Genomic DNA, 6243 nt, shown 5'->3' with positions numbered 1-6243 from the left:
TCTGGCTAATGGTTTATCAATTTTGTTTATCTTCTCAAAGAACCAGCTTTTAGTTGTATTGATCTTTGCTATTGTTTCCTTCATTTATTTTTCATTTATTTCTGATCTGATCTTTATGATTTCTTTCCTTCTGCTAATTTGGGGGTTTTTTGTTCTTCTTTCTCTATTTGCTTTATGTGTAAGGTTAGTTGTTTATTTGGAATGTTTCTTGTTTCTTGAGGTAGGATTGCATTGCTATAAACATCCCTCTTAGAACTTCTTTTGCTGAATCCCATAGGTTTTGGGTCGTGTTTTCACTGTCATTTGTGTCTAGGTATTTTTTGATTTCCTCTTTGGTTTCCTCAGTGATCTCTTGGTTATTTACTAGTGTATTGTTTAGCCTCCATGTGTTTGTATATTTTACAGATTTTTTTCCTGTAATTGATATCTACTCTCATAGCATAGTGGTTGGAAAAGATACTTGATATGATTTCAATTTTTTAAAATTTACCAAGGCTTGATTTGTGACCCAGCATATGATCTATCCTGGAGAATGTTCCAGGAGCACTTGAGAAGAGAGTGTATTCTGTTGTTTTTGGATGGAATGTCCTATAAATATCAATTAAGTCTATCTTATTTAATGTATCATTTAAAGCTTGTGTTTCCTTATTTATTTTCATTTTGAATGATCTGTCCATTGGTGAAAGTGGGATGGTGAAGTCCCCTACTATGATTGTGTTACTGTCGATTTCCGTTTTTATGGCTGTTAGCATTTGCCTTATATGCTTAGGTGCTCCTATGTTGGATGCAAAAATATTTATACTTGTTATATCTTCTTGTTGGATTGATCTGTTGATCATTATGTAGTGTCCTTCTTTGTCTCTTGTAATAGTCTTAATTTTAAGGTCTATTTTGTCTGATATGAAAATTGCTACTCCAGCTTTCTTTTGATTTCCATTTGAATGGAATGTCTTTTTCCATCTCCTGACTTTCATCCTGTGTGTGTCCCTAGGTCTGAAGTGGGTCTCTTATAGACAGCACATATACAGGTCTTGTTTTTGTATCCATTCAGCTCTTCTATGTCTTTTGGTTGGAGCATTTAATCCATTTACATTTAAGGTAGCTATCGATATGTGTATTCCTTTTACCATTTTCTTAATTGTTTTGGGTTTGTTATTGTAGGTCTCTTCATTCTCTTGTGTTTCCTGCCTAGAAAAGTGCATTAAGGATTTGTTGTAAGGCTGGTTTGGTGGTGCTGAATTCTCTTAGCTTTTGCTTGTCTGTAAAGGTTTTAATTTCTCCATCGAATCTTAATGAGATACTTGCTTGATAGAGTACTGTTGGTTGTAGGTTTTTCCCTTTCATCACTTTAAATATGTCCTGCTACTCCCTTCTGGCTTGCAGAGTTTCTGCTGAAAGATCAGCTGTTAACCTTATGGGGATTCCCTTGTATGTTATTTGTTGTTTTTCCCTTGCTGCTTTTAATATTTTTTCTTTGTATTTAATTTTTGATATTTGATTAATATGTGTCTTGGCATGTTTTTCCTTGGATTTATCCTGTATGGGACTCTCTGCACTTCCTGGATTTGATTGACTATTTCCTTTCCCATATTAGGGAAGTTTTCAGCTATAATCTCTTCAACTATTTTCTCAGTCCTTTTCTTTTTCTCTTCCTCTGAAACCCCTATAATTCATACGTTGGTGCATTTAATGTTGTCCCAGGGGTCTCTGAGACTGTCCTCAATTGTTTTCATTCTTTTTCTTTATTCTGCTCTGTGGTAGTTATTTCCACTATTTTATTTTCCAGGCCACTTATCCATTCTTTTGCCTCAGTTTTTCTGCTATTGATTCCTTGTAGAGAATTTGTAATATTTATTGTGTTGTTCATCATTGTTTGTGTGTTCTTTAGTTCTAGGTCCTTGTTAAACATTTCTTGTATTTTCTGCATTCTATTTCTGAGATTTTGGATCACTTCTAAATTCTTTTTCAGGTAGACTGCCTATTTACTCTTCATTTTTTTCGTCTGGTGGGTTTTTACCTTGCTTTTTCATCTGCTGTGTGTTTCTCTGTCTTCTCATTTGGTTACCTTACTGTGTTTGGGGTTTCCTTTTCACAGGCTGCGAGTTTGTCGTTCCCGTTGTTTTTGGCATCTGCCCCCAGTGGCTAAGGTTCGTTTAGTGGGTTGTGTAGGCATCCTGGAGGAGGGAACTAGTGCCTGTGTTCTGGTGGATGAGGCTGGATCTTGTCTTTCTAGTGGGCAGGACCGTGTCCGTTGGTTTATTTTGGGTGTCTGTGACCTTATTATGATTTTAGGCAGCCTCTCTGCTTTAGAGAGGGGTTGTGTTCCTGTCTTGCTAGTTGTTTGGCATAGGGTGTCCAGCACTGTAGCTGCTGGTCTTTGAGTGGAGCTCAGTCTTAGCATTGAGATGGAGATCTCTGGGAGAGCTTTCACTGTTTGATATTACATGGAGCCGGGAGGTCTCTGGTGGACCAATGTCCTGAACTCAGCTCTCCCACCTCAGAGGCACAGGCCTGACACCTGGCCGGAGCACCAAGACCCTGTCAGCCACACGGCTCTGAGGAAAAGGGAGAAAGAAAGAGAGAGAGAGAGAGAAAGAAAGAGAGAAAAAAAGAAAAAAACAAAGTTATTAAAAAATAAAAAAGTTATTTATAAAAATTATAAAGTAATTTAAAAAAAAGAAAGAACAAAAGAAGAGAACAACCAAACCAAAAAACAAATCCACCAATGATAACAAGGACTAGAATCTATACCAAAAAAAAAAAAAAAAAAAAAAAAGGGCAAAAAAAAAGAAAGAACAAAAGAAGAGAACAACCAAACCAAAAAACAAATCCACCAATGATAACAAGGACTAGAATCTATACCAAAAAAAAAAAAAAAAAAAAAAAAAAGGGCAGTTAGAACCCTAGGACAAATGGTCAAAGCAAAGCTATACAGACAAAATCACACAAACTCCACCGCCTCAATTTTGGGATGATTCGTTGTCTATTCAGGTATTCCAGAGGTGCAGAGTACATCAAGTTGATTGTGGACATATAATCTGCTGCTCCTGAGGCTACTGGGATAAATTTCCCTTTCTCTTCTTTGTTCACAGAGCTCCTGGGGTTCAGCTTTGGATTTGGCCCCACCTCTGCGTGTAGGTCACCTGATGGCATCTGTTTTTCGCTCAGACAGGATGGGGTTAACGTAGCAGCTGATTAGGGGGCTCTGGCTCACTTAGGCTGGGGGTAGGGAGGGGTGCGGAATGCGGGCGAGCCTGCGGCAGCAGAGGCCAGCATGACGTTGCACCAGCCTGAGGTGCGCCACGTGTTCTCCGGGCCAAGTTGTCCCTGGATCACGGGACCCCGGCAGTGGCGGGCTGCACAGGCTCCCGGGACGGTAGGTGTGGACAGTGACCTGTGCTTGCACACAGGCTTCTTGGTGGCTGCAACAGCGGCCTTAGCATTTCATGCCCGTCTGTGGTGTCCTCGCTGATAGCCGAGGCTCGCGCCTGTCTCTCGAGCTCGTTTAGGCGGTGCTCTGAATCCCCTCTCCTCATGCACCCCGAAACAACTGTCTCTTGCCTCTTAGGCAGTTCCAGACTTTTTCCCGGACTCCCTCCCAGCTAGCTGTGGCGCACTGTCCCCCTTCAGGCTGTGTTCACGCAGCCAACCCCAGTCCTCTCCCTGGTGTCTGACCTCCGAAAGCTGGAGCCTCAGCTCCCAGACCCCACCTGCCCCAGCGGGTGAGCAGACAAGCCTCTCAGGCTGGTGAGTGCTGGTCGGCACCAATCCTCTGTGAGGGAATCTCTCCGCTTTGCTCTCTGCACCCCTGTTGCTGTGCTCTCCTCTGTGTCTCTGAAGCTTCCCCCCAGCCACCCCCTGTCTCCGTCAGTGAAGGGGCTTCCTAGTGTGTGGAAACTTTTTCTCCTTCACAGGTCCCTCCCAGTGGTGCAGGTCCCGTCCCTATTCCTTTTTTCTTTTTTTTTCTTCCAGTACGTGGGCCTCTCACTGTTGTGGCCTCTCCCGTTGCGGAGCACAGGCTCCGGACGCACAGGCTCAGGTGTCTGACCTCCGAAAGCTGGAGCCTCAGCTCCCAGACCCCACCTGCCCCAGCGGGTGAGCAGACAAGCCTCTCAGGCTGGTGAGTGCTGGTCGGCACCAATCCTCTGTGAGGGGATCTCTCCGCTTTGCTCTCTGCACCCCTGTTGCTGTGCTCTCCTCTGTGTCTCTGAAGCTTCCCCCCAGCCACCCCCTGTCTCCGTCAGTGAAGGGGCTTCCTAGTGTGTGGAAACTTTTTCTCCTTCACAGGTCCCTCCCAGGCGGCATGTGGTATCTTCCCGGACCAGGGCACGAACCCATGTCCCCTGCATCGGCAGGCGGACTCTCAACCACTGCGCCACCAGGGAAACCCCCATCCCTATTCTTTTGTCTCTGTTTTTCTTTTTCCCTACCCATGTACGTGGGGAGTTTCTTGCCTTTTGGGAAGTCTGAGGTCTTCTCCCAGTGTTCAGTAGGTGTTCTGTAGGAGTTATTCCACATGTAGGTGTACTTCTGATGTATTTGTGGTGAGGAAGGTGATCTCCACATCTTACTCCTCTGCCATCTTGAAGGTCTCCCCTCCCTCACCCAGTTTCTGTAGATCCTTTCTATCAAGTGTGGATCTTCTTTCCAGAAACCCCCTTGCTTCCATTTTGGCCTCATTGCTCTTGCAGGATGCCAAGAATTACCATGGATGTCCTACTTAACTTCAAAACTGAGTTCACAAAAAGTCATGCCTACTGTCTTAGTCTTCTCAGGCTGTCATGACAAAATACCACAGACTGGGTGCCTTAAGCAACAGATTTTAATTCTTTTACAGTTCTGGAGGCTGGAAAGTGCAAGATCAAGATGTCAACTAATGGATTCCTGGTTTAGCTCTCTTCCTGGCTTGCATGTGGTTACCTTCTCGCTATGTCCTCACATGGTCTTTCCTCTGTGCAGGCACATGGAGGGAGAGAGAAATAGCTCTCTCTCTCTTCCCCTTCTTATAAGGCCACTAATGACATCATAAGGGTCCCACCCTCATGACTAATCAAACCCTAATTTCCACCCAAAGGCTGCATATCCAGATACCATCACACTGGGGATTAGGCTTCAATATATGAATCTGTGGGGGAAAACAAACATTCAGTCCAAAACATTCCACCCCTAGCCCCCTTCTCCTAATTTATGTCTTTCTCTCATGCAAAATACATTAATTCCATCTCAGCAGTCCCCAAAGTTTTCACTCTTTCCAGCGTCAACTCTAAAGTCTGAAGTCCAAAATCTCATCTAAATATAATCTAAATTAGACATAAGTGAGACTGAAGGTATAATTCATCCTGAGGCAAAATTCCCCTCCAGCTGTGAATCTGTCAAACAAGACAAGTTATGCACTTCCAGAATACAATAATGGTGCAGGAATAGGTTAGACATTCCCATCCCACGGGAGAAATAGGAAAGAAGAAAAGGGTGACAGGTCCCAAGAAGATCCAAAACCTAGCAAGGCAGATTCCACCTCATCTTAAGGCTCGAGAATAATCCTCATTGGTTCAATGCTCTGACCCACCAGGGTGGCAGTTCCATCTTCTAGACCCATGGTCCCATCTTCAGATCCCCTGGGGTTGATAGTCCATTCCTCAAGGCTCTGCCAGGTGGCAGTAAGCTCCCAAGGATGGAGCAGCCCTGTCCCCAAGGCTCTGTACAGCACCCAGTACAGTGGAGGCAGTCCTGGTCATCTCTGAATCCCCTTCAGTATCATTCTTTTCTTTTCTCAAAGGATAGCACACATTCACAGCTGAGTAGCTGTATGGTTCAGTCCTATAGGATCAAAGAATTTTGACAATTCCTTATTTTTCTGTCCCCTTTTTTACCAGATGCTAGTGTTTCACTTGTATAATCCCATCTCTATTCCTGGCTTCTGCTGAGATGGCGGCTTAAGTTCATGAATGGTACCCATGATCTCTTTTTCAAATGGTTGTTCAGTCATCCTCTTAGTGTTCTCTTCAGAACAAACTTTCTCATTTTTTTGCAGTATGGATAAACTAATAATTTTGCAATATCTGCACATTCTGGTTCATTTTTCCTTAACTATCCTATCTTCATCCCTCTCCTTTTGCATTTTAGTATAAGCAGTAAGGGAGACCCAGGCCACACCTTCAATACTTTGCTTAGAAAGCCCCTCTGCTAAATATCTGATTTCATCACTCACAAATTCAATCTTCCACAAAACACTAGAACACATTT

The 6243-nt window shown here is 43.5% G+C and overlaps 1 pseudogene; it reads right to left on the bottom strand.

Annotated features, from left to right (window-relative positions):
- Positions 1 to 5986, bottom strand: part of LOC102981813 (growth arrest and DNA damage-inducible proteins-interacting protein 1-like) — a 10161-nt pseudogene extending 4175 nt beyond the window's left edge.
- Positions 5987 to 6243: the final 257 nt, after the last annotated feature.

This window comes from Physeter macrocephalus, chromosome 18 (genome assembly GCF_002837175.3).
Source record: "Physeter macrocephalus isolate SW-GA chromosome 18, ASM283717v5, whole genome shotgun sequence".
NCBI lineage: Eukaryota > Metazoa > Chordata > Mammalia > Artiodactyla > Physeteridae > Physeter > Physeter macrocephalus.
This window is presented reverse-complemented; position numbering and strand designations above follow the sequence as displayed.